This window comes from Periplaneta americana, chromosome 3 (genome assembly GCF_040183065.1).
Source record: "Periplaneta americana isolate PAMFEO1 chromosome 3, P.americana_PAMFEO1_priV1, whole genome shotgun sequence".
Taxonomy (NCBI): domain Eukaryota; kingdom Metazoa; phylum Arthropoda; class Insecta; order Blattodea; family Blattidae; genus Periplaneta; species Periplaneta americana.
Window position 1 is genome coordinate 102,780,170 of NC_091119.1, and position 25,846 is coordinate 102,806,015.

General features: G+C 38.4%; 1 long non-coding RNA gene across 1 annotated transcript in view; it reads left to right on the forward strand.

Moving 5' to 3' along the window:
- The first annotated feature begins 725 nt into the window (after window positions 1-725).
- LOC138697131 (uncharacterized) overlaps window positions 726-25,846 on the forward strand; it is a 51,931-nt gene continuing 26,810 nt past the window's right edge. The window contains exons 1-2 of the long non-coding RNA XR_011331531.1: window positions 726-804; window positions 5,996-6,056. This is a non-coding gene — a long non-coding RNA (uncharacterized lncRNA). The remainder of the gene's footprint in view (window positions 805-5,995; window positions 6,057-25,846) is intronic.

Below are 25,846 nucleotides of genomic sequence, written 5' to 3' on the forward strand. Positions count from 1 at the left end.
TGTTGTTAGTTTTTTTTATTATTCTTTCATTGTTTGAAATCTAATGGCAAAAAAAAAAAAACAAGACAAAACAAATGTGATTACTCTAAACTAATAAAATAAAAGTATCTTACTTATTTTATTGCGAACAAAGCAACTTAATTCTGCAGTGAATGATAGTGGAAGGTCTCATTACTGAACATATGATCAAAACAACACATCGTAGCATAATACTACAACAAATAAATTCCAGATTTTTTCCTTGTGCTCTGTCAAAGCATATATTCTTCATATTTTCAAAAGTTTCAACGTCATAATCCTCACATCCAAGCATCGGTATTCAGAAGTCCAGTCCTCTACATGTTTTTGTTTTAAAATGTCAAAATAATAAAAAGTAGCCGGGAATTGAACCGAGAACTTTTACTCGAAAGGCACGTCACTAATGGTTGAGCTACGTGAACGATGATATAATTATAAAGTATACTAATTGGCATGCAGTGACTCTGAACTAGGATTTACGCCCTTTAGAAGCAACTTCGGCATATTTGCAAGGTCGTTCCTCATTCTCGTTTTCACGAGCTTCAAAATGAGCTGTGTTCCAATAAAATGTGAAAGGGGTGTGATGTAAAGTTTCCCTTGTTAGTGTTAATAATTTTTTTTAATATCTTTTTCATTTTTTTCTGTTATGGGCTGTTATTTTTGTCATATTTCAGATAATTTTTGCATACTTAACTCACTTTGGAAATGTGGTTTCATGGACTGTACTGTTTCATAAGAATGTATGTAATGTGGATGGAAAAATTTCACCAATTGCTGGAATAGGAAGTAAGAATTTTAATGGTCTTTCAGACAAAACTAGTAACTATGAAAGGGAAAATATTAAGTTCATCATACACTATGGACTTTCAGCTTTAATTTGACACTGAGTGTAGATGAATAGAAGTAGTGTCCGTGAGGAGGGTTTTAAGCTTAGTTCACAAGAGTCTGATATGTAATAATAGACAACAGAGCCAGAAGGACTGAGCAATGGATCTTGTGAACCGTGCGGTAATTTGTAAGTGGTGGATAAGAGGATTAAAGACCTTTAACGATACCAAAGGGAAAATACTGAATGACAAGAATGGCATCTCAAAGAAGTGGAGGCATGGCAATGATAAATCGTATGCTAGTTTGTAAATGGTGGTTAAGAGGATTAGAGACCTTTAGCGGTACCGAAGGAAAATACTGAATGACATCTCAAAGAAGTGGGGGCGTGGCGTCTATATTTATGAGCTATAGTGAGGAACAATATTAACTTTTAGCATGTAAAATTCAGGGCTCTAGCAATAAGTCATAACTAGGGAGAAGAGACTGTACATTTCATGCAGTAAGTTGCAACTAAGGAGAAGAGACCATATGTTTCATGTTGCAACTACAGTCTATGCAAAACTAGAAAGATATTGACAGTTCTCTCTCGCAGACGCAGAAAGGGAGCGACGCGACGTTGTGAAGTTGTGCAGTAGTGCAGTGTGGGGTTCTTTGTCTGCCGTGTCGGAACTAAGCAGCTGACACGAAATTGTGAACTCACAAATTTGTATCATACGGCACTCTTAGACCGGACTAATAATAATAATAATAATAATAATAATAATAATAATAATAAACGTATGAATGAATGTGAATATGGTACATAGGCTAATATGTAAGCGATAATTTCTCTCCATTAATATCTTACAACCATTGATTTTTTATACTTGAAACCTAAATTCTTTAAGACAGTGTGCAGAGAAGAAACACTGCTGTGGAAAAGATCTGCATCTCGAAGTGAAGTTTGCAACTTCTTTTAACGTAGGATGCTCCTCCCGTCAGTATTATAAATATACATGCCGCCAGATTGCTCCTCCTGAAAGGCATCTAAATTTGTCACCCGCTTTTCTACTTTTCTTTTCTTTCCCAGGGTTTCAAGTCAGGAAGGTCCATTTTCTTGCTCATTCATTTTAAAATTTTCCTTTCCTGTTTTAACGATGGTGTTCTTTCCTATTTTGAGAGCCTCTGCAGTACTATTTACCAACTGTTGTACTGGAATAAGAGGCCCGCCATTGTCTCTTCTTTCTCGAAATAGTCCCGCACATTACAAACCATTTCTCTCGCCTGCCTTGGAAGAGGAGCATCTTTTCCGTTTCTTCTTGCTGTCCCTTGCAGCACTCCTTGTTCCGTCTGAGCCTGTGGCTCGTTTTGTGCCACTATCTGCCTTGCGACATGGTATAAGTGAAACACACGGACACTATAAATCGCGTTACAAATACACTCACAACTAAACTCAAACTAAGCCTATCTTCATCAACAACAAAACATCTACAAAAACAATAGCAACAACAGAACACCAATACTTGCTGTAACACAGCAACGAAGATTCAACACTTCCAAACAAAGCATGTGCTCGCTGTGAAACAGTCGGCAACGTTGGCCTGTTCACATGGTCTCTGATTGGCTAGTTTGAGCAGTTGCCATGGTGACGCTTAGAAGCCACTGAAGTTTCAATACCTTTCTAGTTTTTCAGGGGCGTAATGTTAGGGCCTGCAATGCAGGTTGGCCCGCAAACACCACGCAAATAAAGAAAGTAACTACAGTTTGTTGAACGCCTCCTCTTCCTCTCTCTCCCCCATTACGTGGTAGCTATTAGATTACGTCCATTTTCGGCTTTCTTCCCTCCAAAATTTTCTAGAGCTCCTTCAGTGGAGCAGCAAAACCCGAAATGAGACAAGTGGCCTCAGTTTTTCTCGGACCCAAACTCCCTTGCAAGGAACCTTTTAAAGTTTCTTTTCCCATTTGCCTCTCTTTCAATCAGTGGCGTATACTGGTTAAAGGGTTTGGGCTACCACTGACCCTAGTATTACACAAAATATATTTTAAAATCCTTATAATAAAATTCCTTACATATTTATGTGAATTCCAGACGTCTTGATTGGGACGAAAATACGTTGATGACTTCGTCCTTGAAATTACAGTTGGGCCACTTGCAAAGTTTCTGTAGAAAAGACTTTTCAATGGATATTAGTGCCAAGCCAGATAAACGTTCTTGTGTATGAGTTGATCTACAGTAGGATTTTATTCTCTCCAATGCAGAAAATGTTCTTTCTACCGATGCTGACGTAGCTGGTATTGTCACAATTAATGTTGCCAATTTAAGGACTTCAGGAATAACTTGGTTCAGCTGGTTTTCATATATGGCAGATAATATTTCGTGGATAGGTTTGTTCGAAAAATCAAAGACTTCTGCTGAATATATTACACTTAATTCATTTTTCAAACGTACTTGATCAAAGTGACTGTTATAGGACTGAAATAATTTGTTTAGTGCCTCATTCGGGAAGTTTTCTCTATAAGCAGAAAATTTTTGAGAATCTAGAAGATGTGTGAACTGAAGCTTTCCATAATCAGAAAATCTGTCAGTAATTTCCATGTGCATACGATCTAGTATGCTGTAGTACAGCTGCCTGTATTTCAATTCATCATCTCCTTTTCTTCGCTTTAATGGTGGTTCCATTGTATTGTCTGAAGAATTTTCATTTTCCATATTACTCCATATGGACGGAAACCCACTACGTCTGAACTCGGATATAGTATGTTTTAACTTTGATACCTCTTGCAAGCAGTATGCTATGTCTAGACTTTTTATCTGAAGAATATTGTAGAGCACATCTGTATGTGCGAACACTCTAGCATAGACTTCAAGAAGAAATATATTCTGAAACTGTGTGAAAAAATTCAAATATCCTTGAGCCTGCACATTTACAGCATCATCTCAGTTTTCTTCAGAGTCATTACAAAAGATATTTTTAAAGAAAGCAGTCCGTTTTTCTCTGTATTCCTTTACTGTATTTACAAGCCGAGATGTAAAATTACATCTAGTTGGTGCTACTTTTGGGAGTTTCTTGTTCATAAATTCCTTGAGTTTTCTGATCTTTTAGGAGATGATGAGAAAAATGCAGCTAAACCCGACAGTGTTTTGAAAAAAATGCGGCATTCTGGAATGGATGAAGTAGTGTGTTGCAAAACTAAATTGAGGACATGGCTGTAACAATGGACAAATAGTGCTTGAGGATACTTTTCTTGAACTTTTGTTTTTAAGCCATTAATATTTCCCGCCATAACTGAAGCACCATCGTATGTCTGTGCAATTAACTTATTGCCGACATTGTATTCTGCTATAACACCTTCCACATGCTGAAACAAAGCAGCAGCAGTTTTGCCCGAACTGACATTTGTGAATCCTATAAACTGTTCTTGAACATTGGCAGTACTGTCGACGTATCTTAAAACAGTGGACAATTGACTCTGATTAGAGCAGTAACTTGTTTCATCAACAACAATGGCCACAAAAGATTTTATGTTCTTTATCGTAACCCCACTTATAGCAAATATTAAGTCATTCTGAATTGCGAGAGAAGTACCACGAAATACTGTTGAACTCTCAAGATGATTGGCCAGTAAATGGTCAAATTCACTTAAGGAACTTAAATATTCAATATAATTTCCTATATTGTCTGATTCCACACTCTCGTTATGACCCCGAAAAGCGAATTCTTGTTTTCCTAGAAAGCAGACTGCGTTAATAAGATGCAGTAAAATCTCCCGATTTTTTTTTCACAAGAGCATTGTGTTGGTTGATGTGTAGAGCTTTTCGCTTATCTAGCTGTAAATCAATTCTTGTCTTCCCAAAGTTTGCAAAGTTCATGCTACTACAAATATGAGCTTTTGATTTGTCGTATTCTAGGACTGCCATTCGAAGGGAGTTCATATTAGAAAACCCTCTTTTGACCACACATTAGTTTCGCGGCTAAATAACAAACATGGCCATCAAAATAGTTTAGACAGTTTAGAAGTACCACACAACCAATTCCACTTACCATATGATGTTGAAGTGAAATGGCGTGTGTACTCTCGCTGTTTTTCTTTTACGTCCATGGACAAATTTAACTCAGGAGTTGGTCTTTCCATTTTCACAATTTCAACTTTCTCGTTGTTATGTACGACGGTTAAAAGGCACTTTTAATAAACCTTCTATTACACAGTCATTTTCAACACAAACCTCTCCAGAAACTTGTTCTGCCATATTTTTCACAATATCACTTAATTGGGAAATTAAAAACTTAATAATTCACAATTAATATAACTCTTAGACACTCGAACAAATCACAAATTTAAAATAATGCACTGCAAGAACACAATCACATTCAATTGCTAGCGTACTAAGCGTATAGCTGCTTCGCGCCTGCGAAGAAACCGATCACGAGAGCGGCAACTTGCCCGCCTACAGTGCACGATGAAAACAGTAGTAAGCGGGGGGGACGGGCAGTTGTGCGAAGGACAGCTTGAGCGAAACGGTCACAGGCTACCTCACGTAGCAAGCGGTTTCTCCAGCGATGCCGCCTTGACAACTTGTTTCTTTTCGAGAGCAGAGAGCACATATAAATCTAACAATTACTTTAATTTTAATTACTATGGTAAAACTAATAATACAAAATTATTACATTATGTTATATTATAAACTTTTTCTTTTGTAATTTCCTTGGGCTACCGCCGGTAGCCCCGGTAGTCCCCAAAATACGCCCCTGCTTTCAATTCATTCAGCTCCTTCACGTCCAGGGACAAACTCTCGATCTTCACTGTCATGGACAGCCAGGAGCGCAGCATGGGTTCGCATCCCCCTTTGGCCTGTATACCTCTGTATTGACTAGTTATCAAAATATCTAGCTTGTGTTTATCAGGTGTTTTCTGTGTTGAACATTTTGGAGATTTGAAATTAGTAATATTGTTTCAACCAGCTATTTCCCAGAAGACACCATTTCAGTATATGGCTGGAACTTTAAGCAAATGGAATAGTTCTTGGGTATTGAATGTAACTGTGCTCAGTAATACCGAACTGGCTACTAAATCTTAATGTGTATTAAAATTATCAATAAATGCAGTAGAACATATAATCCAGTGACAAATTTTTGAACATAATAATTACTGGTTTCTTTTCTTTTCACAGATGAATCTTCAGCCTTCCGAACATCAGAGAGGCTTCTGAAGATTATCCACTGCTAAAGCCTGTAAGTAATTAACTCTGTTATACAAAACTACAAAGACTACATTGTTAGGGGTTATGATTTTTAGAAATTTAGCATTTTGATTTTAACATTTAGCATTTTGTAGCTTTCATACATTCGTCATTTTGCGTTCTGTGGCGTTTTGAAGGAAGACATGGACTCTACGTCAATATAGGAGGATTGGTCATGTCTTTTGAAAATATTGGGGATTAAAATAATACTTACATGGAGGTACTAATTTAATTTATGACCCTGTTAATCATATTTATGAATTCGTAACAAAGAAATCATAGAAGGAACACGCCTGTACATTTTCTTCCGTCATTCGTGTTGTCTTATTACTTCCTACATTAAATTGTATTTACTGAAAAATCTTTCAGCATCTACGCTGCTGATAGGACCCAAAATATATTGCAGAATGCTTAGGTGGCTACTTAAGCTTTAAAGCCAATGACATTTACACCCAGTCCACATCTTTTGTTCTGAATATTTTGAACAATTTTGGTTTAAAAATATTCATAACCCTCAAGGAACTGTTCATGTTAACATACGGGAAAATTGTTTTTATTTTGGTCTCAATAATAAATTTCTAAATTATAGACATCAGCTCAAAGAATTTTGAGTGACCACAAGGGTCCTGAATACAATAAACATGTATAATAATGTGATGTGATACATTAAAGAAAAAAGAAAGTTAATTGTTGAAGGCAAATATAAGTTGATTAATTGAAATAGAAATGATGATGTAATATTTGAAGAGAATCCTTGATAATATTTATAAGAATAGACATTACAGAATCAAAAGGAATGTGAAGTTCCTTAAGATAATTCCACGTGAATTTTGTGATTGAACCTCTACTGCCAAACAGCAAACCAATGACGGACCATTATTTAAGAGGGACGTTGTACTTTTGAGAAAGATACGGCAGACAAGGTTCATATATGGACTTCTTCTCAATATCAACCTCGGTGGCCTGATTTAGGTTTCTTTCGAAACGGATAGTAGGGTCAAGAATAAGAGCCCATTTTAAGCCTCCATTGATAGCAATAATGTCTGCCCATCTAAAAGAACCATCTGATGATACACAATGTACTTCCTCATGAATTTCCCAATTTAAAGTTTTTAACGATATCACCAAAGCATGTCGTACACGATGATGTCTAGCATTGATCAGCAGCTCGCCTTTGGGGCATTGTCCAACCACGTGTCCAAGTGTTTCAAGCTCGCTACAGTCTGGATGACGGCAGCGGGTTGTGCTTAGAGTTCTGCCCGGTATTGCGCGAACCGCTGAAATATTGCTTGACATTTTTAAAGCATTGGTCCATTCTGAGGAAGATAGGCCCTTTCGATTGCTTACCCATGAGTTAGCCTTGGGGAGATCACTATAAACAATAACCCCTTTACCACGCAAGGTATGGTTTGTCCAAGTTTGGAATGCGTCATTTCTTAAGTGTTTACGAATTTTACGACCTGACCAGTTGATAGCATCAATAGCTGTGATATTCAATTTTGACAGAGCAGAAGCTTTTTCACTTACAAGGTCCCTAACATTGTGGAGATGGGAGTCATCAACACGAAGAAGAGTATTACAGATATTTATGTGTTGCACATAAGCTTCCCAAGATGCTTTCATTAACGAAAGACCACGATATTTTTTAGGGGAGTAGAGCATTCCATCTGGGCAGTCATGAGGAAGACCAATAAGCTCTTTGCATGCTCCTCTGGTAACTTTATCTAAATCATTAAGAAATTTGGTTTTGATTTGGTAGAGTGGAGCACACTGTAAGGCAATAACTGATAATAACTGGCAAGTAAAGGTGGGGTCAAAAAGTTTAGCAACGCCTTGCCAAACAATATGTGCACAATTTTCCACCATATGTGTAGTAAACTATGTTGCACTTGGCCGTACACTCCATACACAGGGGAAACTGCACTGTTTATTCCTCTTAAGTCGAAGGATGTGACACAGCACATGTACAATGCACAGTTAAGTGAAGGAGCTTGCATGCCATAGGTAAAGCCAGTAATCAACAGTAATATACACTTAAACAGAGTTACAGCCAGAGCATTCTTACGTTTGGCAACCCTGAGTGGAGGCCAAGGTGGATGCTAGATAGAGCACGAGGTTTGAAATTGGTATTGACATAATAGTGCTGGAGTAAGTAGAACCCGTCACCCTATTAACCGATTGGCAGATTATCCGACTGTCTTTCTTTCGCTCTTTCCTTCCTCTCTTTCTTTCTTTGCTGTGGGTAGTACTGTACCTTATGTTATTACTTATTTGTTTAGAGTGTATTATTACAAGCCTTTGTTCTTTGGTGCTGTGGAACATTCGAATTGCAACAATGCTTTCTTTATTATAGAAAGATCTACTACCTAGTACTGATCTTGTAATAAAATGAAGCTGACACAATAAGAAATTAAACTTGTGAAACATATCGAGAAAGTAGTTTTGACAGTTCCGCAGTGTAGGTGTTGTTAAATATTGTGCATTGTCGACTTTAAACTCATTTTAAGAGTGGTATTCACCTGTTCGTTTGGGTTCTGACTTTATTGTGAAATGTCCGTTTAATATTTTGTGCATTTGACAGTTCATATCTTTAATGTAAACTTCTTATTATCGTTCCCGATTCTCTGATGTGTCTAAACCACCACAAACTCAATTTTACAAATTTTTTAGCAAAATGTCTGGTAAGATTCTCGCACGGTTAGTGAAAATTTTACATTGGCAAATGTTTCTATGCAGCCACAGCATGACTATGTTCTTCTCAGGACTGTAGTTTCACATCCCCTGTGAAAACTCAGTTTATAACAATAATAATAATAATAATAGTAATAATAATAATAATACACAAAATTTTAAATACCGATCATGTAAATTGTACTTAATTTTAATAATGACTCCCCTTAACAAAATACTGCATAGGCCAATGTAACTGATAATGGAAATAATGGATAAACTCTTAACAAAGAAAACTGTCCAAAATAAAACTTCAATTAACGGGAACAGGATGACAAATTGATTTGCAGTAGCTCACATTCATCATCACTGCAAGGATCAATGAAAGGTGTGCAAAGCAGGGAAAGAGAAAACATAGTGCATAAGGGCCGGTGCCCTACATGGGCTGACACGCTATGAATTACTATTAGTGTCTTAATATATGAACACCTATAAATAGAGATAGAGAGAAGTATTCCTATCCACTCACTCTGCTACATAGTACTGTCGTGCCCTCTACCACGAATAGGGCGGATGGCTTATCTTTGAGAAAATCGCGAGTTATATCCCACTTACGAAAACCAAAATATTTTGTTGTGCCCTTTTTGGCATAGCAACAAATTTATCAAGACAACACAAACGAATTAGCACTGCATTGCACTTCCTATCTCTCTGACGATTTATATACTGTACTTCCTCCTTATGGATAGGAGGGATTCCTTATTTAGAATGTGATCTCAGGCTTTCTAGCTATTCACTATTAATAAGTTTATTAACAAAATATCAAATTAGAACAGATAAATATGGAGTATTGAAATGGAAGGATTATTTCTGAAGTATCGTAATGGCTGTTAATTGCAAAGTATGAGAATTGAATAGTTAATTTTACATACAGTTTCTGTAAGGCGAACCCTGGTGCTATTCAAAGAAGATGCCATTTTCTGCCTTCTTTCTGGACGTCTGGAAGTTACGACTGCTACTGCATGACCGCTGTCTTGACCAAAGACTAATGATCACAATTTGGACGTTTCATGTCCATTTTATAAGTTCTCGAACCACGCCCTTGCGACGTAACAGAGTGACGCTACTTTGCCCGCGAATCTTCTAAAACGACAGTATTGCATTGACCGAACACCACACTTCCGATTCCTAACCATTATTTCGGATCGGCATTTCCTGTTGTCACTTGGAACAATACAGATTTAAGGAACTCTCACGATTGAATGTCTGTTTTTGATTGAACCAATAGAAAATCAGAATTCAAAATGATCACCAATTAGAAGTCTTGCAAGAGACTTCGGTTTGTTAATGATTGCTGCATAATCTGAGTATTTTTCGTTATATGTCAGCTGTTGCGTAAGAATGGCTTTGCGCTAAAATGCAAGCGTACACATTTCCTGTCTTGTTCAAGGACTGGACTTTGCTTCTTGCTGACTTCACTAAGATGCACAACTGTAATCGCAACAGGAAGCTGCCGCCTGTCTTCAATGATTAAACTGAATGTATGATTTCATTACTTTCAAATAAAGTTAAAATGTATTGCTTATGGCCATAACAAAGTTATGATTGCGTATCATAATCCTTGGGCACAACAATGCCCTCTTCTTTTTAAAAGATGATGCCGTAATAGGCATGTGCTTTTACTCCTAATCAAATGAATGGCAAGCCATGTCGGATCCTGTGAAGTATGACTATCACACAAGTCTTAGTAAACCTTTTTCTGTTAGGCTTACGGGGTGTAGTTCCCTCGCTAGTGGCCCTCAGAATCATTCAGGCTTGCAGGATTTTAATCCATTATATAGGCCATCATTCATTCTTATTGAGGATTTGGATCGTCTGTGTCTTGTAAGCTAGTGTTGTATCATTCACATTACAAATTATAAGAAAAGTCTTTATGGAGGGCGAAGTGCCAAAGATTTTGACTTTCATAAGCAATAGATCGAAATTTATATAATTGATGACATTGATATCATAATGGCGGTAGGACTGCTGCTATTTAATAAATCTGATGTATCTATGCATTAAATGAGTAATCCATTTACGTGACGAGGCATAATTTAATGTAAACTGAGTTCCTGGATGTTTTAATGTATAACTTTGCAGGGTGTCTGTCATTTAACTCGATAGTACTTACGAATTTTTTGCACACAAGTGATATGCTGATTTAACGTTATGGATCTCTTATCTGTAGTGTTATGGCATGTGTGGGGCATCATCTGAGACTTAGCACTTGCATGTTAGATACAAGAATAGTGATGTCATTCACAAAAATGATCAGTAAAGAATAATCTTCTTCAATACAAATTTTCTTCATTGAGGCGAAGAGATGACTGTTGCAAAATGAAGAGTAGTATCTAGGCCCTGGAGACAAATCTAGGTCCGGCGAAGACTGTGTTGGTTGAAGCTGGGTCAGCGCAGGCATCGGTTGATATATCTGCTTTCCTCGCAGTCTGGATGGGAGTTCTGGTTTCTTGCACTGGGCCAAGCCCAGTCTCGTTCTGTCTTCTCGTAAAGGTTCTGCTGTCTCCGGTTGTTTGCGGGTGAGCTGATATAACCAGACACCATGCAGACATGGACATTGTCGGTACGTCTGTAGCATACAAGCAAGACACAATATAACTCCTGTTATGGTTAAAGCAATTAGCCAGGGGTTTGCACTTACTTGTGTGGGGGATTCTTCTACTTTAGATTTTACACTTTTAATCTTCTCTTGTAATCATAGAGGAATTACAAATCATTATTAAAATCTTTAATATTTGGAAGCATATTCTTAAGTAATGACATGTTGTTCACATAGATTTAGATCTGGATTAACTATTTCAGAAGTTATATCAGGGACAATAACATCGTTAGGCTCATATACTGGGTACAGTTTTTCCAAAAACATGGAGAAACAGTTTAAACTGATCAGAATAAAAATGACAGTTTGCAGATATATTAATAATACCTGTCCCTTGGATAATAAATGTAAAAGTTGACGGTCGTGTAGCATTTGGGTTATGACAACTTCTAGTCATACTTACGGTAGCTGGTACGCTGTACACCCAATAATTATTCTGGTACGATCTGTACCATACAGGTCACCTGTGTGGTCCAACCAGCCGTCGGTCACACAGTCTCATTGCTTCCTGGGATTTAAAAAAAAATAGAGCTGCTAAACAATGTGATTGCAAGGAGGCTGAAAAAATAACATCTGGGGGACATAACATGTACATTTCATCTCTACTTTGAGATAGATCATTCTCTTCCATGAGAGCATAAAATTGCCTGTCACTTGTGAAGACAAAGTAAGGAGCTTGTCCATTGCGGTTATATGAATGGATTGTCTAAATTCAATAAGAGTGCTTTCAATTTCGGTTACTCTCTGCGTTACTTTATTAATTTATTTTAACTACTGAATCACAAACTACTATCGTGAGCAGGAGTGTAGTAGCGAGTGTACAGTCTGAAACGAAATAATCTAATCAGTTGGTCTGAAATGTAAATTATATCTAAGGGAGGACATTTCATCACTATTCTGTCCTACGTTGGGTTCAGTTACCTCTACATTATCTAAGTTAGAACTATCATCATCATCATCATCATCTGGGTTCTTGGCGAGAGGAAACATAGGAAGCAGACGTCACATCAGAATTTGTCATGGTGAGGTCATTAGTTTTAGTTTCATGATAACCTATGCTCTGCTCAGCTGCAATTTTGATATTATCTCGGATATTGTCCCACACGCTATTAACATCTAACTCTTCCTCAGCTTCGTCAGCAGTTGCTAAAGCAGCAAACCTATTTGAAATTTCAACCTGATAACATTGCTTAGTTTCCTCGTCCTTTAATTTCAGAATATTGAATCTACTAAAAAACTATTTTGGGCAACTACTAAATATACATAGGCCAAATACAAATCATAGGGACGAAATTCAAATACAAACTGCTGCGCCATTTATACCGGAACCCACACTTTCTGAAGTCGGAATTGCGATAGAAAATCTGAAAAAGTACAAGTCTCCAGGTATTGTTCAAATTCCAGCAGAATTAATACAAGAAGGTGGAAGCGCATTATCTAGCGAAATTTATAAACTTGTACTTGCAATTTGGAAAAAGGAAATTGTACCAGAGCAATGGAAGGAGTCCATAATCGTACCTATTTTTAAGAAGGGGGACAAGACTAACTGTAGTAACTTTTGAGGAATGTCACTTTTGTTGACGTCGTACAAAATTTTGTCGAATATCCTTTTGAGAAGATAAACTCCATATGTAGATGAAATTATTGGGGATCATCAGTGTGGTTTTAGGCGTAATAGATCGACTATTGATTAGATTTTTTGTATGCGACAGATATTGGAGAAAAAATGGGAGTATAAGGGTACAGTACATCAGTTATTCATAGATTTTAAAAAGGCGTATGACTCGGTTAAGAGAGAAGTTTTATATAATATTCTTATTGAATTTGGTATTCTCAAGAAACTAGTTCGATTAATTAAAATGTCTTAGTGAAACTTACAGCAGATTCCATATAGGCCAGTTTCTACCTGATGCGTTTCCAATTCACTGCGGGCTAAAGCAGGGAGATGCACTATCACCTTTACTTTTTAACTTCGCTCTAGAATATGCCGTTAGGAAAGTTCAGGATAACAGAGAGGGTTGGAATTGAACGGGTTACATCAGCTTCTTGTCTATGCGGATGACGTGAATATGTTAGGAGAAAATCCACAAACGATTAGGGGAAACGCGGAAATTCTAGTTGAAGCAAGTAAAGCGATAGGGTTGGAAGTAAATCCCGAAAAGACTAAGTATATGATTATGTCTCGTGATCAGAATATTGTACGAAATGGAACTATAAAAATTGGAGATTTATCCTTCGAAGAGGTGGAAAAATTCAAATATCTTGGAGCAACAGTAACAAATATAAATGACACCGGGAGGAAATTAAACGCAGAATAAATGTGGGAAATCCCTGTTATTATTCGGTTGAGAAGCTTTTGTCATCTAGTCTTCTGTCAAAAAATCTGAAAGTTAGAATTTATAAAACAGTTATATTACCGGTTGTTCTGTATGGTTGTGAAACTTGCACTCTCAGTTTTTTAGAGAGGAACAGAGATTAGGGGTGTTTGAGAATAAGGTTCTTAGGAAAATATTTGGGGCTAAGAAGGATGAAGTTTTACAGGAGAATGGAGAAAGTTACACAGCACAGAGCTGCACGCATTGTATACTTCACCTGACATAATTAGGACCATAAAATCCAGACGTTTGAGATGGGCAGGACATGTAGCACATATGGGCGAATACAGAAATGCATATAGAGTGTTAGTTGGGAGGCCGGAGGGCAAAAGACCTTCGGGGAGGCCGAGACGTAGATGGGAAGATAATATTAAAATGTATGTGATGGAGGTGGGATATGATGGTGGAGACTGGATTAATCTTGCTCAGGATAGGGACCAGTGGCGGGCTTATGTGAGGGTGGCAATGAACCTCCGAGTTCCTTAAAAGCCAGTAAGTAAGTAAGGAAGGTCATTAGTTTGTGCGGTTACCTTTCTCGGTGCAGCTTGTAATAATACCTTAGCTGAGCTAGAGGTACATCATCTTCCTCATTGAAATCATCACTCTGGGGAACACGTAACTGACTAAGAGGAATATCGTCTTCCGAGGACCATCCGTCGTCACTATTCGCTGCTGCTGGTTCCTCACGAGGAGTTTCGTACGACTTCGGGTCGTCTCTAATTATTTCGATGGTTTCCGTTTCACTGAAACTACTGTCTTTGTCTGCTTGCCAGGGACGAAACTTGCCTTCTTTAATTTCAGACTCTGGGGGACATAGTTTCAACCAGTTTAGGTGCACTACCTATATTCTACCGTCTTTGAACTTAATTCTGTATTTCACTTCATTTAATTTTTCTACAACCTGAAATGGACCGATCCATGGTTTCGACAATTTTCTCGTTACACCTTTCTTAATTGCTGGAGAGTGTAGAAATACAAAGTCTCCTACCTTGAGACAACGACACTAGGATCTTTGTTGTACTGCTTTGTTTGTGCAGTCTTACTAGGAGCTATTCGGTTTCTTACTCCCTTGTAAGCTTTTTCTAGTTTATCTGCTAAAACTTCGACATGCTCATCGGTTATGTTACTTCTCGAAAATTTCGGAACGATATCGATAGGAAATGGGAGCTGCATTTCACTACCGTGAAGCGAAAAATGTGGGGAATATCCCGTTACGGAGTGCGGTGTACTCCTGTACGCCATCTGGACTATTGCTATCCATTTGTCCCAATCTTTCTAATCCGCACGTACAAAATGTGATAACATGTTAGTGAATGTTTGATGACTGCATTCCACTAAGCCATTCGACATAGGGTGATACAGACTCGTTTGTATTTTTTGAATTTGTAGCAATTTACAAACTTCTTTAAATAATTTAGACAAGAAGTTTCTACCCTGATCTGTAAGTAGCTTTTTCGGAGTGCCATGTCGTGCTACTATCGTCGTAACAAATTCTCTAGCTTTTGTTTCAGCAGTTTAATCGGAAATCGGGATTGCTTCGCTATACTTTGTGAAAGCATCCATAAAAGTCAACAAATATGTGTTACCTGAAGTTGTTTTGGGAAATGGACCAACTATGTCCATACTTTCTAGTTCAAAAGGCTTTAAACAAGTAGCAAAGTTCTGTAACAGAGCTATAGGGTGCCTACCCATCTTTCTCTCATTACAAGTTACACATTTCGTGATGTAATTTTCAATATCAGTTTTCATATTCGGCCAGTAAAATCGTTGCCTAAGCAGTTCGAATGTACGTTTTTGACCTTGATGTGCACCAATAGGAGTATCATGGTAAGTATTCAAAATCAAATTTCTCATAGGACAAGGAACAACTAACCGTTGCTCTGAGTTCATCTGCTTTGTATCGAAACAAAACAGAATGCCGTTTTCGTCTAACTTAAATCTTTCTGTATCTGCTACCCATTCTAAGTACTTTGGTTCTGCCATCTGAAGATTTCTGAGTGATTGACTGTCTGTTCACTTTTTATAGCGAAAACATTGTGCATTCGAGATAAAGTGTCAGCGTTTTGGTGACGTTTACCGGGCTTGTATTGGACTTGGAATTGAAATTCAGAAAGTCTTAAAGTCCAACGAAGTAGTCTAGAATTTGGTTCCTTTAAACTCATTAACCAGCTGTGTGATCGGTCACGGCTATGAACTCATGACCATATAGATAACAACAAAAGTGTTTCGTAGCCCATACAAGTGCTAGTAATTCCCTTTCTGTCGTGCTATAATTTCGTTCAGCTTTATTCAAAACTCTAGAGGCGTATGCTATGGGATGCTCTTCCGAACCAACCTTTTGAGATAGCACTGCTCCGAGGGCAATTCCTGAGGCGTCAGTTGCTAAAATGAACAGTTGTTTAAAATCAGGATATTTCAAAGTAGGTTCACTGCACAAGGCTTTTTTCAATATGTCAAAGAATTCTTGTTGTGGTTCTAGCCATACAAACTGTTTATCTTTTCTTGTAAGTTCGATAAATGGTTTTGCAGTCTCAGCAAAATCTGCTATGTGCCTGCGATAGTAACCAACTTAACCAAGAAATGAGCAGACTTCCTTAACATCTTTAGGAATCGGAAATTCTTGTATAGCTTGTACTTTCTTTGGGTCTGGGCGAATGCCATTCCTATCTGCCACATGTCCGAGAGAGATAGTAGATTTCGTGCACGGCAAATGTACACTTCACAGGGTGTGCTTTTAAGTTTGCATCTCTTAATCTTTGTAAAACTTCTCGAAGTCTTTCAGCATGCTCTGCTATGGTTGAACTGTACAGGACGATGTAATTAATATACATAAAACAGGATATACTCTCTTTAGGCCGGATAGTACTCCGTCCATCAATCTCTGATATGTGCTTGGGGCTCCAACCAAAGCAAATGCCATTCTGTTATATTCATAAAAACCTAGTGGGCGCTAAAGGTGGTCTTTCCTTTATTCTTTTCTTCGATTTCCACTTGCCAAAAGCCACTGTAAAGATCAATTTTACTAAAATACTTTGTACCAGAGAGACTTTCTAATGTTTCAACTATATTGGGAATGGGGTATGAGTAACAAGAGCTCGCAAAGATATACAATGCAACAAGAGAAGAAAACATTGACCGTGATGTTCAGTATGACAAATGGTCACACCCTGCAGACATTGTCAAAATAAAAGAAGTGAATAAAAATAAGACTCACAAGTTTGAAGTATTTACTGACGGAAGTAAAAGTGAGAGAGGAGTAGGTTCGGGAATCACAATATTTACAGATGGAACACTTACACATAAACTGAAATTCAGACTGATGCAAGGTGTTGTAATAACCAAGCTGAATAGATGGCAATTGTGAAGGCTTTAGATAAGATAATAGAAAAGATAAGACAGACAAGACAGTTGCAATATAGCAACAACCATAAGAAGAATGCAGGGCGAAACTCAGACAACTGGATCATAGAATTCAGCTGGATTAAAGCACGCGGCAATGAACTTGCTGACCAACTAGCGAAGCAAGCATCTCAAGACAGTGAACTGGAAATCTTTTACAAGAAGATTCCAAAAACCGAAATACTACCTGACATGAAACAACATAGTTTATCGAAATGGGAAAGCTTGTGGCAAACTATGTCGAAAGGGCAAATTACAGAATCATTCTTTCCAACATGTGTCAAATACGATAAACCACGGTGTCATTAAAGTAAATAATAAACTAATCTAACCTGTCACAGATTCGTATATGCAAGGAAAACAAAAGCCTTTAACTAACCTAACCTAATCTAACCTGTCACAAATTCGTACATGCAAGGCATAACGTGAGTGTACACTAGCATGAAATGTCACCAAAGTTATGTTGGTATTGCAGAGGAGACAGCTGAAGGTGTGGGAAATAGGGTATGAGCAGTGCTAGTTTAGCCTAAATAATCACGGAAGTCCCAATATTACAAGGAAGAAAAAAAGATGAGGTAATTATTCACTTCTCTGCCAAATTTATACGGGAACAGCTAAGTGGCCTTAGGTATGTGACAAGGTTAGTGGGTTAGTCAAGGGGATATATAACTAGCCTACTAATGTGACAAGGTCACTTATAGGCCTATATCTCAACTAACCCACTAACCTTGTCACATAGTGGGTTAGTCGAGGGGATACATAACAGCCTACTAATGTGACAAGGTCACTTATAGGTCTATATCTCAACTAACCCACTAACCTTGTCACATAGTGGGTTAGTCGAGGGGATATATAACTAGCCTACTAATGTGACAAGGTCACTTATAGGCCTATATCTCAACTAACCCACTAACCTTGTCACATAGTGGGTTAGTCGAGGGGATACATAACTAGCCTACTAATGTGACAAGGTCACTTATAGGCCTATATCTCAACTAACCCACTAACCTTGTCACATAGTGGGTTAGTCGAGGGGATACATAACTAGCCTACTAATGTGACAAGGTCACTTATAGGCCTATATCTCAACTAACCCACTAACCTTGTCACATAGTGGGTTAGTCGAGGGGATACATAACTAGCCTACTAATGTGACAAGGTCTCTTATAGGCCTATATCTCAACTAACCCACTAACCTTGTCACATAGTGGGTTAGTCGAGGGGATATATAACTAGCCTACTAATGTGACAAGGTCACTTATAGGCCTATATCTCAACTAACCCACTAACCTTGTCACATAGTGGGTTAGTCGAGGGGATATATAACTAGCCTACTAATGTGACAAGGTCACTTATAGGTCTATATCTCAACTAACCCACTAACCTTGTCACATAGTGGGTTAGTCGAGGGGATATATAACTAGCCTACTAATGTGACAAGGTCACTTATAGGCCTATATCTCAACTAACCCACTACTAACCTTGTCACATAGTGGGTTAGTCGAGGGGATACATAACTAGCCTACTAATGTGACAAGGTCACTTATAGGCCTATATCTCAACTAACCCACTAACCTTGTCACATAGTGGGTTAGTCGAGGGGATATATAACTAGCCTACTAATGTGACATGGTCACTTATAGGCCTATATCTCAACTAACCCACTAACCTTGTCACATAGTGGGTTAGTCGAGGGGATACATAACTAGCCTACTAATGTGACAAGGTCACTTATCTCAACTAATCCACTAACCTTGTCACATAGGTCGGCCGCTTGGCCATTCCTACATAGGCCTAAATTTGGCAGATATAAAAATAATTACCGTGATGTTTTGTGTTTTCCGCTTTTATTTTATTTTTCAACATGTTGTAAAACCCCCTAAAATTGGGGGATTTTGAAGAAAAAAAATAATAATATAAATCTGGGACAGAACGAAAGGGAAAACCACAATAAGCAGAACGTAGAAGCTCCACCCACCACCCCTTCCCTACTTGCTCATCAGACACACTACGTGATAGGTGAGTGTTATGTCGAATGCAAATTTCATGTGGGTGAGCATAACTTCCCCTACTGGCGTTCTCTTTATTGTGATTTATCCGAACGAAACAATTATCTAAGTTTATTACTGATCCCTTACTGCATACATTAAACTTCGAGGGAAGTTTCAGTCATGTATTGCCAATATAGGGAATTAGAAACAAACACTGAAAATACCTTAGTTTTGTAGTGTGGAGTAGTAGAAACTCGATGTGATCTCTCGGAGAGCTGTGGTCCCACCCAACCCGACCTAAATAGGTTCCTTACTTATATAGGAAAATCGTCCTGCTTGGATGAAGAAGGTGGCCATATTTCTTCGTTGTGATGTAATTTGAGGTGGAGTGGGAGAATGATTGCAGTATCGCCAACTGTGGTAACCATTCATATAATCTTACACACCTAACCTAACCTAACATACTACACACCTATTGTAACATTCCTCACGTTTAGCACACCTGCTGTAACATTCCTCACATTAGTTTCATTTCGATTGCCGATATTGGCATCCCTGCTACGTCGTCTGGTGGAAATCGAGAGTCATCTAGTGGCAATGAAGTGAAAGTGTGTAGATCATCATGGTGGGAGGGACATATTCTGTGTTATCTGCAAGAATTATTGTGTCATCGTAGTGATAATTGCTTATATATTGTACATTAAAAATTGAAATGTGTCGTGGCTGTGATAAAAGTGTTAAAAATTGATTTCCAGCGCCACAATCCCAGTGATAAACGTGTGAATATTCGTTAGGAGTCCATTGGCAGTGGCAAGAGGAAAATGAAGGTTGACCTTTGTCTGTTTTTATTTTTTTAAATTTTATTAAGTTACTTTACGACGCTGTATCAACATCTCAGGTTATTTAGCGTCTGAATGAGATGAAGGTCATAATGCCGGTGAAATGAGTCCGGGGTCCAGCACCGAAAGTTACCCAGCATTTGTTCGTATTGGGTTCAGGGAAAACCCCGGAAAAAACCTGAACCAGGTAACTTGCCCCGACTGGGATTCGAACCCGGGCCACCTGGTTTCGCGGCCAGACACGCTGACCGTTACTGCACAGGTGTGGACCACCTTTGTCTGTTGTGGCATCATTTTGTTGTTCTGTGGTTATGGCTTGTGTGTGGTAGAAACCTGGCTAAATATCCTATTTCTTCCTCTGCCTGTCTGGTAAGAGGTTTGGCGAGTTCTTCGTAGGTCGTAGGAGTAACGTAGGGATGGTTCTTAAGTTACCGATGGGAAAAGTTCTTTTCGCTAACTCATAGACGAGTCTGGATGATATGTATTTAGACATACAGGGAACGTGCCATGACTTTTCTAATGTTTTTAGATAATTTTTGCTTCTTTCCATACCAGTCCTAGGCCATAACTGAGGATGGGCGTAATCTTCGCTTGAAATAAAATCATGGCTGTGTCTAATGATAGGGAACAGATGCATTATAGGACCCTCCCTAAATATAAAAATATGCAAAGCCGCAAAAATAGGTCAACGGAAGTAGCATTTCGATCAATTAAATTATCAATATATATCGTTTTTATTATGTTGCCAACCAACCAATATTATTGAAAATTAGTTTCATCAAAATCATGGCGGCAATTTCGAATGCTATAGTTAAATATCAAAAAGAAGTGTATCAAATTCTCCCTCTTGGCTTAAAATGTAAGCCTAGAAATGGAAATTATGGAATTATAAATAGAAACTTTGTAGTTGCTTTGTCCATGAATACAGATATGTTCTATGGTTTTTATGTGATTGTGGTTTACTTAGGAGTGAAATGTTCTGCGAAACATGTAATTCTGGGATGAGTTTGAAGAAATGTAAAAGTAAACGAGATGAACTCATATAGAGATCCCATCAAAAAATACAAGGTAAACAGTGTGGAAAAACGAAATCGATAAAATGTGAATCGTGGTTTACACAGAGTAAATTAACAATGCAAGAAGTAATGTTGTTAACCTATGATATTGTAAATGGTTGTACGAATGCACAAATTGAAAAGGAATACTTCTTTGGAGATCACACTATTACAGACTGGAGGCAATTTATTGATGAGGTTGTAGAAGTAAACAGCGAAAAAGTTGGAAGAGATGGTAAGGTAGTAGAAATAGACGAAAGCAAATTTGGTCGTCGAAAATATAACAGAGATCATTTCGTGGGAGGGCAGTGGGGTTTGGAGGAGTGGAAAGGGACAGTGGGAGATGCTTTTTAGTAGCAGTACATGATAGGAGTGAGAAAACACTAATCGAAGTGATTGAAAACTGGATCCATCCTAAAACTACAATAATATCAGACTTTTGGAAAGCGTATTCAAACCTTAGTAAGTGTGGTTACCAGCATCTAACAGTAAACCATAGAATTGCGTTCGTTAATACTGAAACAGGAGCCCATACGACCACAATAGAAAGTACATGGAGGCGTGTTAAAGCATCACTACCAGCCTACAAAGAGTTTGTGAAGTACTTGGCCCAATATATTGTAAATTTTATTAGTAACAACAATGTAATTTATTCGTCACAACAATAATTCCTTTCTACAATTCGCCTTAAACGCTCTCGTCAACAATTGGATTTTCACTCAACACAGTATTCGTTATAGCACTCCACCGACGACAATGACAATTTACTTGGACTAGTACGAACAACAATGAACTGTTAATCTTAACTAATATTTACAAAGCACTATTTACAAATCAGAACTATCAGTTCTCAGTTCACAGTTCTTCTATCTCAGTCACTCGAGTTCACAGTATCTCGAACCACAGACCTTCAGAGACAGTTCACTGTACTCGAACTCGGGTCCCTCCAACTGCGGCCACTGCACTCGAACTCAGGTCCCTCCAACTGCGGTCCACTGCACTCGAACTCAGGCCTTCGGATGCTGACGCAGATGCGGATGCACACTCGAGTCGAACTCCGGCTGGCTTGCTTGCTCTGGCTTACTCACTGACTGAATAACTGAAAAACTGCTCGAGTTCGCTGGCGCTTCTTCTTTTATAACAAAATCATAGTTGCGAGAAATTTCTACAGGTGTGTAGAGAATTATCTGGATATCTCCACTTCGACGCATTTCTGGAAGGGTCGGGAAGGTCCATTCCCCTTTACTCCGCATGCAGCAGTTGCGCGTGCACTCTCCCCTCGTCGCGTGGGCCTTTCCCTTTCCCCTCGTCGCGCCGTCCCTCATGCTTCATGAAGCCCGCGCGATATGCTCTCTCTCGCGGGACGCTGGTCGTGAGTTCGAATCTCACGTTGCTGTCACAATATGTTCAGGAAAAGAATAAAAAGCGAAGGACAAGACATTACAAAGAAATTCTTGGAAATTGTTGGGGAAATTGATTGGAGTAAAAAGTGAAAAAATGTGTTTCTAAAGACAATGTTGGTTTGTTGTTTGATTTAATATCATAATTGTGGAGGGGGGAATGTAATCAAGTACTATATCATATTATTCTCAGTGTTGGATTTTTTAAAAATTGTTTTTATGGTGCTGCGATTTTAAGTTTTGATAACCTAGCATGTAAATTTACCTAAATTGTACGATAATTGATATTTTTTTGCTTTAAGTTCAGTGTTACTGTTTTTGGCGAAACTAGTGCTGAGTTAGTTCCTGTGATTTTGGAAGTGAATTTCTAAGGGATTTTTTTTGGAGGTGGATTTGAAAACTTGAGGATTTTATACGGGTATATTTGAAGAAAAGGAAATTGTTTGGAAATGTATTAAATTGCGTCTGGATTGATAGGTGCGTGGTCATGGACGTGCAAACATTGTGACTTCTAGTGAAGGAAAGGAAATTAGAGATATAAAACACACAATACTATGTAATGTGAAGAACGCAAAACTTGTATTAATCCAATAATTACTGAAATATAGTGGAGCATAACAAATAATAATGAAATAAACACACACTTTCCATAATGCAACTTAGTTTGCATGTCACCCATTAAACTAGCCACCAATAGACCATTAATGATAACACCACTAAAAAGAAACATCCCGAGGCTTTGCCAGCACTTGAAAATCCTGCATAGTTTCGTATATTCAAGGCACAACAATGGCCTAAACTAACATAACCTAACCTGTCACAGATTCGTATATGCAGGGCTTAGCGCGAGTGTACACTAGTGTGAAACTTTCGTAATATCACCAAAGTTATATTGCTATCACAGAGGATCAAGAGGGCTTAGAATATACAGGGTGTTTAAAAAATACGGGGCATAATTTCGGGTATGTATTTCCCATATGTAGACAAAATAGTTCATTACAACATGTGTCCGGAAATGCTTCATTTCCGACTTATGGCCTTCACAACATTGAAATTCGCCGGAACATGTACAGGCCCTGTCACCAGCAGATTACCCTGCACGAGCTAGGATCTGTCAGTGGTTCTTGCAGCAGTGTGGTGTAAATCCGAACTTTCCTGCCTTAGTATTATTTACAGATGAAGCACAGTTCACACGAGATGGCATAACAAATTTCCACAATCAGCATGTACTGTATGGGCGTATGAAAACCCACGTGCAACTGTTCCATCTCATCACCAGGTGCGGTTCTCCCTCAACATGTGGGCTGGTATCATTGGTGATCGATTAGTTGGACCACATGTACTTGTAAACAGACTTACGGGGCAGGCGTAAACAAACTTCCTGGAAAACACCATACCTCATGTTTTAGAAGACACTCCACTGATCAATCGTCAACACATTCACTTCTTGCATGATGGCGCTCCTGCACACTTCAGTCGTACGGCTCGCCGGTACTTGGATCGAAGGTTTCCTGATCGATGGATAGGTAAAGGTGGCCTAATTGCTTGGCCTCCACGCTCACCTGATCTGAACCCTCTCCATTTCTACTTGTGGGGCCATTTAAAATCATTGATTTATTCGTCTCCGGTGCCTGATTTGGAATCCCTTCGGAATCGAATTGTGGCATGTTCTGAGGACATACGCAATACTCCTGGAGTTTGGGATCTTGTTCGCAAGTCAATGAGACATCGATGTGAGGTCTGTATTCAAGCAGGAGGTGGACATTTTGAACATCTTCTGTAATGACAACGACCTGCAAAAAGAAAAACGTTCCGGTGAATTTCAATGTTGTGAAGGCCATAACTCGGAAATGAAGCATTTCCGGACACATGTTGTAATGAACTATTTTGATTGTCTACATGTGGGAAATATAGTACATACCTGAAATTATGCCCCGTATTTTTGAAGCACTCTGTATATGAGAGGGGTGCATAAGCTAGATTAAGTGTAATCTGTCAATAAGCTTCTCGTACCTACCAGAGGAGCGCCATGAGCAAGCAAAAAATTGCGGGAAAATAAAGATTTCTCTTCCCTTCCCCTCTGTAGTAGTATTATTACTTACAATTTCAAGACTTCCGCCGATAATTACTTACACTCGACGTGAATTATTTACAAATTCTCTCCGTTATATATCAATGTTTGACATGTAACCATCCCTGTTACAATTATTTATTAATTTTTTTTGGAATAAAGTTCTTGAGCCAACATCATCAGGATTTTCAGAACGTGATGTGCCAGGAAGTGAAGTTAGGAAAAGAGCTGTGAAATATGAAATGAATTAGACATGACCAACCAAATATTTTTTTCATAAACATACAAGATATTTTGTTACAATTAAATTCCACTGTTTTATTGCAATACAGAAAAGATTTCATGATCCTAAGTTCACTATTGGTACACTAATGTAATTAACATCACAGGAAAGTGTGCAAAATATCATACGTATACTTAAGTCTGTTGGAAATCAGAGATTATTTCATGAAAAAATATTTAAAGTCAGTTTATTTCATTTTCTTAAATGTCTAGATTTATTATTAGAGTCATTATTCTGTTATGAAGAAAATAAGTTCAAATCATCCTCAGTAGAAATTGGAGTCTGCAATGCTGTATTCTTATTGTCTTGTACAAATAAATGAGGCGTTCTGAGCTAAAGTGGATCATTTCCATGAGCTGTAGTTTTGAGATAATAGGACTTAGAGTTTTTTACGACGCTGTATCAACATCTAGGTTATTTAGCGTCTGAATGATATGAAGGTGATAATGCTGGTGAAATGAGTCTGGGGTCCAGCACCGAAAGTTACCCAGCATTTGCTCGTATTGGATTGAGGGAAAACCCCGGAAAAAACCTCAACCAGGTAACTTGTCCCAACCGGGATTCGAAACCGGGTTTCGCGGCCAGACGCGCTGACCATTACTCCACAGGTGTGGACAGAACTTAAAGTTAACCTGCTCTAGTAATAATAATAATAATAATAATAATAATCCGTGGCACTACAACCTGTGAAGGGCCCAGACCGACCAGCCGGCTGTTGGCCTCACAACCCCATGCCGAAGCAGAAGTGGACGATCATCCAACCAGAATGGAGGTATCGTGTGGTTAGCACGATGATCCCCCCAGCCGTTATAGCTGGCTTTCGTAACCGGATTTCACTACCTATCGTAGCTCCCCAAGTGCATCACGATGCTGAGTGGGCACTGATCCCATACACTGGCCGAAATTTCACGAGAAAATTTCTTCCCATACGAAGACTCGAACCAGCGCATATTTCTAACACGAGTCCTAGACAGGATGCCTTAGACCATGATGCCACGGTGCAGGACAAACCTGCTCTAGTAGATTATCTAATTTCACTA